General features: G+C 37.3%; 1 long non-coding RNA gene across 1 annotated transcript; it reads right to left on the bottom strand.

Moving 5' to 3' along the window:
* Positions 1–759: 759 nt before the first annotated feature.
* Positions 760–6110, bottom strand: LOC122864146. Its single transcript, XR_006375151.1, has 3 exons — positions 5930–6110; positions 5256–5332; positions 760–2993 (listed from the first exon to the last, which is right to left on the bottom strand). It is a non-coding gene; the product is annotated as an uncharacterized LOC122864146 (long non-coding RNA).
* Positions 6111–13245: the final 7135 nt, after the last annotated feature.

Consider the following 13245-nt stretch of genomic DNA (forward strand, 5'->3'; position numbering starts at 1 on the left):
ACAGATAATGGGATACTAATTGCATGAAAAACAAAAAGTATTCTTTGGTCACACACATAAACAGATGTATATTTAATTAAGTGCCTAAAACATTTTTAATGTTCTCACACACTCAAAGACTGTCACTCTCTATATACTAACAACATGGTGTTTGAACTGTGGTTCAGACAAAAGTGAAATTCACTGTACTTTCTTGAATTAATATTTTCATGTCCAGTGGTGAAGGCCTCAGCTGTGCCTTGTTATTCATACAGACTGTGGCTTGATCATATAAGAAAGTAATAACCAAGTGTCTTATTGTCATTGTCAGAAAACATTAAATCACAAGCAAAATAAATTTAAAATCTGTACCTAAGAACTGCCTGTATGCACGGGAAAGTTGGTATTAAAGGGGCACTCCACTGATTTGTCGAGTTCAGTTTACTCATCAAAGGGAGTATTATTCAGCCTGTGAAAAGACTTGTGTAATGTCCCCTATGGCTCTAGAGGGAGCTTTCTGAAGTCTAAAATAATAACCCCAATGATGGCACCAGCTGCAGTTGCATGCACACTTTTTGTCATTCTGATTGAAGATATCAGGTCAGCTGTTTACATGGATGTGATCTAATACAGTCTGGTGTTTACATGCACCAACACATTTAATTGGAATTAGCTGTATGACATGCGCAAAAGTGATGAATACTCATGCATCCGTCATTCCTCAAAGGCTACATGGCATGTGTTTGATCAGCTGGACATCTACAGCATGATAACAACATATACTTTTTTTGGAAGTGGATGGAGAAGTGTATGTCTACATGCATTTACATCACGACGGAGGGAATGCCCAGAAAAAATGCAGCCAGACAGTAATCGGGTTAATCGTTTACTTAGTACAATTCTTCTTTTGATCGGTTTAAGGTTAAACCCACCCATCTGTAAACGTGGCTATTATGATGTCATCAGGGTTAACTCATCTTGGGCTTGGAGCCTACAAATGTTTAGCCTGTGAACAAACTGGGGGCGTGTAGTTTGAATAACATGAGCAGTGAGGGTCCAATAAAAGATGCTGTTGCTTCGATTGTGACCTTATTTTTTTTTTTTTATTTCTCCAACTTTATGGAAGTGCAATGCTATATCGCTGGTGTACCCCTTCAATCAAAAGTACATCTATATGCTATAAATAGTGATAAATCCCACATCCATCTGCTAATGCACAAAAAAAATTATATAGTAAAACACTCCCACCCAAATTGTAATATATGGTAAAAGGTATCCCCTTAAAACTCTAGTACGCTAAATGTAGATCTAGTTGTTCTGGAAAAAGAGAGCAAATAAGACCCACATAGAGGACAAACTTCACTGACAATGAGGTTGAGCTACTGCTAAATGAGGGTCCTCTAAAGCAAAACGTTTTATCTGGCACTTTCACAAGTGGCTTGTCCAAGAAAAAAAAGAAGAAGAAAAATAACAGCCCAAGAAGTCTGGCACAGGTGAAGAAAAAAATGGATTGACCTGAAAGTGATTGCAAAAAACAGGATTGCTGAACATAAAAGATATGTCAGTGCCACAGGAGGGGGGTACTGACATCTATGGATGACTTCAGTGTCATCCATAGATGACAAAATAGCAGCAATTATTGGTGAGACGTCTCAGAAAGCGGTATTGCCTGATAGCGACTGAGAGCACAACTCCGTCAGAGGAGGCAGGGGCCACCAACATATATAGTACATAACACAAGTTTTACCGTAATAATGGTGTAGAAACTACAGACTTCGTCAGCAATGTAAAAATGGTTAAAACTGAATGTGTTAAACCAAATTTGCTAGGCACTGCTCCACAAGCCACACTGACTCAGAAAACTGCTGTGTCTGCTGCTGGTCCTCAGTGAATAATTACTAAAGAAACAAGTTGAAATAATCCAGAGCATTGCTGAAATTAAGTAGGAACTGCAAGGGGTCGATCTAAAATAAAAAATAAGTATATTCCACCGTGATAGATGTCTTTCCTTTTTAAATGAATGATTTTGTAAGAAACTTTTCATCCCGGAGTGAATTGCTAGTTTTACCATGAATGAGGTCAAGCATTGCCTGAAGACATGCTTGACCTGTACCTAAAGTGGACAATCAATATTCATCATGGTGACATGGTTGACAACTGTTGGGAGTTTGTGTGATAAATCATAATTTATGCAGAGGCATGAGCACATACATGGTTAACAAGCAAAACTGTTCTAGTATCCATAGAATTAGACAAAGGTTACCTTGTTTCCCCCCTCACAGATTACATCTCTGAAGCAGCATGACAATCTTTGAGGAGTGCGCTCAGGAACGAAATGAGTACACCTAGACACTTGTCATCAAGGTTGAAAGTACTGCTTGAGTAATTCTTTGGTGCTTCTGGTTTGGCATCTCTATATTATTACTCCATTCAGATATTTAGGACTGTCTAGGGACACAACATAATATCTAACCTATAACAAAAATACAAGTTGCTGTAGGTAAAAATTATGCTAACCTGCTGCTTCATTTCTATGTGAAGTTGGGAGTTTCCCTACTTACTTACAATGGGAGTTGTCTTTGATCCAGCATCTAGTGGCTATAAGAGGAACTGCAGCTTAAGGTTCTTCAACATTGTCTTCAGCATTCAGCTGCCAAGTGGCAGTTGTGGGGTTTATTTTTTTTTTTTTTACAAATTGGGATGGAAAATGTTATTTGCTTTGGGCACCAAAAAGCCAGGAACAGTCATGTTAGTGCTCAAGAATTCATTTGTCATTCCTATCAGTTAAATTTATTTTTTTTTGTTCATTAATTTCCAGCAGCTTAAGAAGAGAACAGTGGTTATACATACATCTGCAGGCACAAGCTAGTTAAAAAAAAGTTCTCTTTCTGTAGCATGATGATTTCAAACTGGGTTGAAAGCGCCAATCCTTGTTCCCAGGTATGTTCTCTCCATGTCGCTTCGTTGCAAGTATGGCATCTTGCTGAGTCATTTGGAGCCAAACAGAATCACAGCTGAAAAGTAATTACAAAAAAGACTGGGAAAAGAGTGAGAGACTAAAAAGAGGCGCTGACAAAAGATATGAAGAGAGTGGCAGTGTTCATTAGCAGCAAAGTCATTTTAAAAGTCATTGCAAAGTTTTAGCCAAAAAAAATTATTACAAAAAACAGACCAATGTCTTTCTTGGTAAATTTATTCTGACTCCTTTCTGGCCAAAATTCACTCAAATTAAAGCTGAAAGATTTTTCATCATGTCATTACACATCTGCGGTAATAAGAGCACCGTATGAAGCCAAAATGTTCAGGAATGTCTCGCTGTCTGACAAAGAATCCACATTCATATGAGCATTAGAGTGTAGTTTTTAACATTTATGCTAGATTAGTGGATATTTCAGTCTCTCTCTTTTTGGCTACATCTGTCTCATTAGAAACAGTGAAAAGGTCAATCTCATGACTCAAACCACTGACACGTTTAATAGTCCCTCTGCAGTGAGCTTTTTGCTTCTGAAACTCATGAATGTGGATCATGGATGTACTTTTACTTTTAATGTGGGCTGGGTTGGGTAGAAATGTGTGAAAAAAATTCACTCCTTCTACATTAGATGCATTTCCAGTACTTTACCACAGCTCTTCTTGACCCTCACCAATCAGCTTTCACACCACAGCACAGGGTAAGCTCTCTCACTTACTCACACACCATTAGTAGCCTAGTACAATCTACGGTAGACGGTATAATCACCTTACTAGACCAAACATGTCATTCCAATTGCCATGGTAAGTAGAAGGCATTGCTCTAACGGACATGACTAAAAGTAATGTGCATGCATGTGTATGTCGGCATCATTGCACATTATTTCTGCAGAGAACCAAAGCTAGAATGAAGACGGATAGCAAAGCTCTTCCATGCCATATGTCGGTTATTACAGATGCAATAGAACAGAACTTAGTTATTAACCACCCCTGCTTCTTTGCTGTGTTCATTATGAGAAAAGTATTTTTTTCATGTGGTAACAGTTTTTTTAGACCCTAAAACATAAGGGTATTTTAACATTTTTAGAGCTTACAGATAGCATCATCAAAGTCTGCAAGCAGCCTTTAGTTTGGCTGTTAAAAAATAGCCTGGGATATTTTAGATGCTGAACAGGAGTCTACTGAGGTACAAACTTGGCTTTGGTCTCAATGCCTGATTGGAATGCTTTCCAAAAAGCAAACAAATAAATTCATAAAAATAGCCATCCTTAGAGATTCCAGCCACAAAAAAATATTTAGAATATAACCCACCAAAGCCTCACATTACTTAAACTCACATTACACCCATTTAAAGGATAATTTTGATTTCTGTCAGGCGATTAGACATGCTGTACACAAGCCAACAGTGCTTCTAGATTATATAAATGTTTTTATTTGGAGGTAAAAGCAAAATTGAAGACAGCCAAAATGTTCCTCATTGCATTGAATTCCTAATGACTATCCCCTCATTTTTCATCTAATGCCAGCAGCAGGTTCACAATTTGGGTTCAAAGTCAAATATCTTGACAACTATTGGATGGATTGTCATGAAATTCGACACAGACATTCGTGTTCCCCCCAGGGTGAGTTGTAATGTTGGTAACTCCCTAGACTTTTTCATCTAGCGCCTTCATAAGGTCAAACTTTTAATTTGTCCAGTACTTTGGTTTATGACCAAATACCTGAAAAACTAATGGCATTCCCAGCAGCCGCAGCTGCACTTTGTGTTTTATGCTAATTTGCAAATGTTAGCATGCTAACACGCTAAACTAAAATTGTAAACATTACCTGCTAAACATCATCATGTTAGCAAGTCCACTAAGTACCACTGTGCTTAAATACAGCATCACAGAGCTGCTAGTGTGGCTGTGCTGGTCATTGATTTTACTCCTGTCTGAAACACGTATGTAGGTAATTTTTCACCCCCCACCCCAGTGATTATTACAGCAGCCATTAGGAGAGCAAGACCCCATAAAAGCATGCGGAATTATGTAGTGTAGCTATTAGCAGTTCCTATTTACAGTATTTACTGTGCCCATGGATGTACAGGCAACTATCACTGAATTACTTTGATACTGAAGAAAAATGGTTGTGATGATTCTCAGGAAAGTTCTGAAGCATCTTTTGCAGATTCATAGGCATTTATTCAGTAGTATTATTAAAGTATTATTTGTAAGTCACTCTGAATAATATCAATGTGTTTCATGTGTATGTGTTAAGATTTGATAAGACACTGAGTTATGAGTACGATGTGGACTGAAATTCACCTTATGCAGTCTCTTTGTCTCACATCTCTCCCTCCATCCTCTCCCACACCCCCACAGGGGAGGCTTTTGGCTTTGTCCTGTGGAATGTCCATGTTCATTACAAATTATTATTCCTGTAATTTTGAAATTGTTAAAAATGCTGTCTGGAACGATGAGTTAAATTACAGAGGAACACAATGAATAGTCTTTCATTCTCCACCTACCCCTCTAATGTTAAACTCTTCAGCCCTATAAGGACGGTATTAACAGCAATGACCAAAACTATGAAAATAATAATGTCTGTAACGTCACTAACATTACACATCACAAGATTTGAACGCATTGTCATGCAGGGCAACAGTTGGTATAGGATGAAATTATTAAGTGGATGTTGCAATAATGATGGATGTCTTCTTATAGTGAAGTGGTCCGTAGATTGGAAGAAGAAACCCCCAAAGGAGTGGCAACCAAGGTGCACAAGATCTACCCACAATACCACTTGTTATGCTGCAGTCACATCACTTGGAATCATCCTACGGTACATTGGTAAGTTAAAAGGTGTCACTATCTCCAAGATAATTGTGTTGTGTTGCTAAGCAGGGAACTCAGGGGAAACGAGTGGTTGGACCCAAAATGCAGACACCGAGGCAAAGTAAGTACAGCTCAATGATTTAATAGAAACAAAAAAGGCTTACATGGACATCCAGCAGGCAGAGAGCAAAACCAGGAAATAGCAGTCCATAAACACAGGCAACAAAATCAGTAAAGAGCAGGCAAACAATCCCAAGGCCAAATAAACATGCAGTAAATCCAATAACCAGAAAAGCAGATGAGAGCCATGTGGCCAAATGCAGGAAACAACAGCCAAGCCACTTAATACGAGACAAACGAATGACCCAGACTAAATACACTCAGGTGAGGGGCGACAACTAGACACAGGTGAAACTAATTAGGGCAGGGCACGCAATCAAAACTGGCGGGAAAGCAAACAAAAGCAGGAAGCAAAATTACATAAGACACATGAGGTAGAACACTTACCAAAATAAAACAGGAAATAACAGAACACAAACCCAAAACCATGACAAATTGAAAATCATTGTGCATTATTTATAATATGAGAGGATACATAATAATAGATTTTCTAATGAAAAGTGTTCTTTATTGAATTAAGTTTTCATATTCCTGAAATATAAATCAGAAAAAACTATTTAAGTTTGAAGAACCTACATTAACAAGGTCAACAATTATATTATGAACATCCAATTAATAGTCCTCCAATTATTAATAGACATGGACTATTCACTGCTTAATCACAAAAAACACATTTTCTGCTCTACCAGACAACAAAACAATGTAGTGTAGTTTTACATGCAGCTCACTGCTCCCTCAAACACCACAATCACTGCCAGACTCACATACAAAAAGGAATGGTTGCTCTCTGGAATAGCAAATCCTGACCTACTCAAAGTGGCAGAAAAGACAATAATTGGCATGTTCTACCATAGCACTACAGAACTTTTCTCTAAATCTATCACATATATTTAAGTGTTACTGTATTTGCAAAAGATTGTTTTGCAATAATAGATTACACCAGTTTACAATAATAACTGTGGCAGATTTACCAAATTTTACTCCAAATTTGTTGTCATTTTTTAAACACTGTGTCTTAGATTTCACACAGAAATAAACAAAAGCAGGTTTCTCATTTTCTCATAACAATAGTCTTCTATGAACTCCATTAACTCTCCTGCATAAATTTATTCCGATGCTACTGGCTATTCTTAAGCCAGCTATCAGTCGCAAAGTTTACTCTTTTGAGATATAGTTGGTAACTTTTGAAACTAACTGGTGAAATGACTCTTTTTCTGTTATTTTGGCTGCTACTGTTGGGATTTTTAAATCCAGCAGGTTCACCGATATGGTTTGTCATAAATAGGTTAGTTTTATTTGTTTATATACAGCTGCCGTAAAGCGGAAGTCTAGTGTTATAAAAAGTCGTACTGGTTGTACTATGAGGAAATATATACTTTTTGCCTCTTTGGGTAAATTATACTTTTCTCTATTGGTGAACGATTTTCTTTGTTTTTTTCTCTTCCTCTTAATTAAACCAACAAGGCATTACAACAACGTCTCCAATGAATTTTGTTATTATTATACGCAGCAGCCTTTATAATTTCCTATCTAAGGCACTAGCCTCTTGTCAATCTCTGCTTGACTGGATACTGGTTTCACATCCAAATAGATTTTTAAAAACAGGTTAACAGGTTATGTCTTACTGCCTCAGTGACCATGCAATTGTATACTGTACTTCGAAAATTAAACTACCCGAATTGTCACCCAAATTAATTAGAATTAGGCAATATAAAAAAATAATATAGATAAATTTATTTATGAATTAATCTCAATTAATTGGGACAGGTATAATACCAAATGTTCATGATACTTGCGACGTTTTATATTCTGAATTCACTGAAGTTATAGCTAAACTTTCTTCCTTGAAAACTATCAAAGTCAAGGGAAGGCATCTTCCCTGGATAACTTCTAAACTTATAAATATTTTTAGGCAGAGATAATGCATGGGCCACATTTTCAAAGTCCAAGGATCCTGCTGACTGGGAAAAGTACAGACAGTTGAGAAATATGAGCAAAACTATGACCAGAAATGCCAAATCCAATTGTTATAAAGAATCTCTTGCTCATTACTTTAAGATCCTAAATAATTTTGGAATAAAATCAAAACAATAATTAATTTTTTATCATTTACATAAAATGTAAATGATAAAACTTAATCAGATAAGAGTTAACATGTCATATTGCATGATCCACTTTCAGCCACTCAAACATTTAATTCTCCTCCGTTTGTTCTGCCATAAAGTCTGATCCTTCAGTTGGTGGTGATTTTAGCAATGTATTGTCTAGTCACAGCTCCTTCTCTTTCAGGAGTATAACACCTGTCGAGGTATAGAATGCCATTAAAGATCTAAAAGTGAGTAGTGGTCCTGGGTTAGATGGCATTGAAACCAAATTTCTTGTCGTCCCACATTCTCATGTATCCTCTTTGTGATCTTTTTAACATGTCTTTATTTACTTGTGAAATACCTGCCATATAGAAATGCCCACATATCACTCCCCACAAAGGGGGCGATGTGCTTGAACCCAATGACTATAGACCAATCTCAATAATTTGTTCTACTGTAAAAGTATTTGAAAAACTAATTTATGATTAATTGTCATATTATCTCAGTGAATACGCTATCTTATCACCAAATCATTCCACAACTACTGCTTTGTTAAAATGTAGAAATTATATTTTTTTCTGAATCTAACAATTGTAAATTAACAGGGCAATTTTCATTGATTTGACCAAAGCTTTTGATCTGGTTGATCACTACCTTCTCCTAGATAAACTTTATTCTGTTGATCTGTCACGTAATGCTTTACTTTGGTTCAATTCCTATCTTCATAACAGAAAACAATGTGTTGTCATGAAAGGAAGCAAATCTTATACATAAGTACAACAGCGAGGCGTGCCTCAGGGCTCAATTCCTGGTCCACTTCTTTTTTTCTATTTTTATTTATAACCTCCTCTTGATTTGTTCTTAATGTTGTGTTCAGCTTTATGAACACTTTATGCTAATTATACACATCTAAAAATAATTAAATTCAGATTGAATTTGTTTTGCAGTCTGATTTTAATGCCCTACAACAATGGCTCACAGCTAATAAATTACTACTCAATAAAACTAAATCTCACACTGATTTTTGGTACCAAAGCATTAATTTCAAATCTAAAGCTTTTTCATGTGTTATTGCCTGTCTTGATGGCACGCCACTGCAAAGAGTTGTACACACCAAATACCTGGCCCTATGGCTTGACTCTGTACTCTTATTTAAATGCCATATTGATCATATTGTGAAAAAAATGAATTTCAGTAATGGTCTTTTCCATTCTAGAAACTGCTTCTCATTTACTGTTAGTGAGAAGCTTGCGTTACAACTCATCTAACCAATATTGGATTATGCTGATGTTGTTTATTAGGCTGCATTCAAAACTAATCTTCTTCCTCTCAATATAGTTTATAATAGACTTTGCAGATTTGTTCTTGGCTATCCTTTTATAACTCATCATTGTACAATGTATGAAACTCCCTCTCCCATCATAAGATGACAGCGGCATTGGCTGTAGTTTATTTTTAAATGTATACATTTCAATAACCCCCACTATTTAAAACAGTTTATGGTACCTTTCTCCTCTAATTATCAATTGAGACACTACACAGCTCTTTTTTTCTGTTGCTGCAGTGATTAGCTAAGAAAGCCTTCATGTTTAAAGCTCCCTCTAATTGGAATAATCTACCTGTAAATATCTGGTCTATATCATCTTTCCACCTTCAAAAATGCATTAAAAAATGCATTGTCTTATTATAGGATCAGTTGTACTTCCATACTAACACCTCTACAATTATGTTTTATAACTATTACTTAAAGCTATCACTGACATTAATACTTCTCTATAGTCTATAAGTGAATGATCCATTTTCATGCTCTGCTTGGAGTATGATCTCCTGATTTTGTATGTCTTAATGTTGGATTTTATTTTTTGATTGATTTGTTTTTCGTCACATTTGGTATCGTTTAATTATCTTGTTGTTGCATTTTGACAAACCTTTCTTTCCACAGACCTGCATCCTGTGGAGTCAGTGTAACGGACAGAGAAAGACAGAGGGAGAGAGATAGAGGATGGTGACCTCCTCGAGGGGGCATCCTGACATCATCCACAGTGGCGGTGGAGACATGGCGCTGTCACAACACACAGCGAGGATGGGCTGGCTCGGTGTCACCAGCTCTGACACAATGGGGAACGACCCAAGCCGGAGCAATGACGCTGACAGTAATGGGACAGGTCTCTGGTGAAAGGCATGGAAAGAAGCAGGAGAAGGTGGAGGGGTGAGTTGTGGGAGGGCGGTTTGTTGAGGATGATCAGAGAGACAAGACATAAGACTAGACAGGGTGACTGTGTCAGCTTGGATGGATACAACATTGTTAGGATATTTGAAGTAAAACAGTTCATACCTGACAAGTGAAAAGCTATGTGTAGCATTTTTAAACATCAGTATATCATTGTCAAATTAATAGTGATAGAGAGAACTGCCAGCCTCTATTGATCATTATTTAAGTGTTTTCCATAAACTCTTTTTTGACCTTCTCCTCCATCTTTGTAGCTTGTCGTGAGAAACAGAAGCTTGTAGGATCTTATTTTTCTAAATAACTATTATTTCTAGTATGAAGCCTTTATTTTCTTTGATTACCCATACAGATAATGAACTTGTCCCCCAGTTTTATTTCACACATTTCTAATGGGGCTTTGCCACTCATTTAGGAGCTTCTGCATTACAAGAATATGCATGTGCATGCTCAGTCAATCAGTCTGAGGCTCTGCCCTATAAAAAGACTCCTCTATGCGTCTAGGATTGCCAGTAGACATTGTGCAGATTATCCAGGGTGCAGAGGTGTAATCCACCATTTCAAGATACACAGCTAAATGGGGCTTTCCAGTGGAAAACACTATTTAGCTGTGGAAAGTTTCCACAAGCAGTGTGGGGAAAGAGGTGTTGATCCAGTGATTTGCTCATTCGGTTCAGTTCTCTCGTTTCTACAACGTCTGCACTTTCATGAAGGGTTTGGAGAAAGTTTTCTTTTTGGCCACCCTCACCTAAAATGTTTTCTGCGAGGGTTTAGGAAGAAAACATCCAGTGATATATTCCTCTACCGCTCAGTGGTAGTTGCTTTTCATTCTTCAGGCCCTAAGAAACACTTGTGAACCCACATTTTTAGGCAGGCCTCTCTTACATCGTTGTCACTAAGTCAGACTTAACAGGGTGAGTGAGTTGTGTGCCTTTCAGTCTGTTACAGCTATCTTCTAATAAAAAGAGCTCTGAATCATATCCCTTTCAGGCAAAATCCGTACTTTGCCTCCAAAATGTTTTATTCTTTAGAGTTAATTTAGGAAAAGTGATCTTTGCACATCTGTGCACAGACTGGTATATTTAAGAATAAGTAATGACTCCAAGAAGGTTGCTTGACCGAAAACAGCCATTCATTAAATTTTAAGTGTTAACAGTGTGCGGGAGCTGATTTTGCTACTCAGAGTTCATTTAGGTCAAGAATGAATCAGCCGTTTAGCTTCCTCCACATAATGAGAAGCACAAGGAGAGGTTGCATAGCTTGTGTCTCTCTCATACTGTATATTAGTACATGTTATGTGGTGGCTAAGCGGAGGCACATTCAATAGATGGAGTCTCTGGTAAGTCTGAGCTTAAGTAAGCCTACTAGCTTTGCCATGGTACATCACATGCCTGTGTGTTGTCAAGCATGGACACTAGGTATTTGTAATTACTCTAAACATCTTTGTACAGCTTTGATCATCCATGATCATTGCTGCCATCCTGTTTGTTCCACATTTTTTGGACATGCTGCGTCTTTTGCAAGTTTATACACTGCAATACAGGAATTGAGCATTATTCCAAATCCATGAGCAATTTTCTTAAAAATGTGTTGCAGAGCAGTACAGTACCTAGTGCAGAACCTAGATCCACCTCCATAAGGTAGCCAGGGATCTGTTCCAGTCATATTTCATAGTGCTCATTCCTTAGTCCGACTGGAAGAGAATGTATTTGTGCTTGTCACATTAACACCATTAGTAGCATATTTGCTCTGTTAGCAAAAAAATTATATAAATGAGATAAAATGCTTCAGAAATGTATAGAGAGAGAATTACAAGTCCAACACAATGTAATAATATTTTTTTCTAGGAGGGTAGTGAAAGAGAGTTGCTTTTTTTAACTTTGCAAGTTAAACTTGGAGCTTGCATCAATGGTAACTCTTGGAACTGTTGTGACCAACCATTAATCAGCCAGCACTCACAGGTTCACCTGTCAAACACGTCCACATGTAATGTTCATTCCAAGCTACTTAAGACGTAGTGGATGAGGACATTGCTCCCACCTCATTTAGTGCAAAGCTATATGAGTTAAATAGGCTCACTCTGATTGGCTGATCATGTGCATGTACTGTATACTCTGTGTGCAATCTGTTGCTCAGTAAAATCAAATCATCTGGAATAGCTTGTTTTTAGAGAGTAATATTAGTATTGACAATCAGCTCTGTAGCTTTTCTTGGATGCTGCCTCTTTCTTTATCACAGACGATGAGGCTACTTAGTTTTAATGGGAGAGATGAGATCCTCTGTTTCTCTGTCTATTTAACATTTCTCCATCTCTCTCTTCCCCCCTCTGTCTGACAGGGAAAAAACCTGTAATAAAATGATGGAGCATCAGCATTCTCTAGAGGCCAGAGGAGGGCATAACATATTCTTTGTAGAAAGGCATTCATCTTTCTCCCTGTCTGATCTTTCTCCTGTCTGCCTCCTCTCACTGCAAGATAGTATAATATTTATTGCAGAATTCAGCCTTGTGCAGACTGTACTATTTTGAGCGAAGTGCAATCTTTTTTGAAAATGGCTGACTGGTATAATGTAAAAACAGAAACCAAATGAAAGAAAGAAAAACCTGCTTTATGGCTTATGAGGATGTTACAAGTAAGGTTGTCTAAAAATAGTTTGGCATGCCATAACTGAACTTGGTAATTAACCAGAGGTCTGCCATTTGTGTTTCCTTTATGTCTCTCTCGCACACTTTTAACATTATTCTATGTTTTTATTATTATTATCTTATTATTCTATGCTTCCACATGAAGTACATGAGTGTACTTTATGTGAACACATGTAAGTGTACCTTTGTTAGCCTATTTGCTTCCAATTGCTGTATAATCACCTGGAAACTAAAGAAAGAAACAAACAAACAAGCAATACATAACCCCACCCCAACAGCTCTGGATCTATTTAGAGAAATCCCTCCCACCTGTGGAATGAATGGGATGGCCATGAAGACACATCTATTATACTATTTCCTACAGGGATTAGCGGTCATGTGATTGTAAATGTTGGTTATGTT

The sequence above is a fragment of the Siniperca chuatsi genome, linkage group LG17 (assembly GCF_020085105.1).
Source record: "Siniperca chuatsi isolate FFG_IHB_CAS linkage group LG17, ASM2008510v1, whole genome shotgun sequence".
Classification (NCBI taxonomy): Eukaryota; Metazoa; Chordata; class Actinopteri; order Centrarchiformes; family Sinipercidae; genus Siniperca; species Siniperca chuatsi.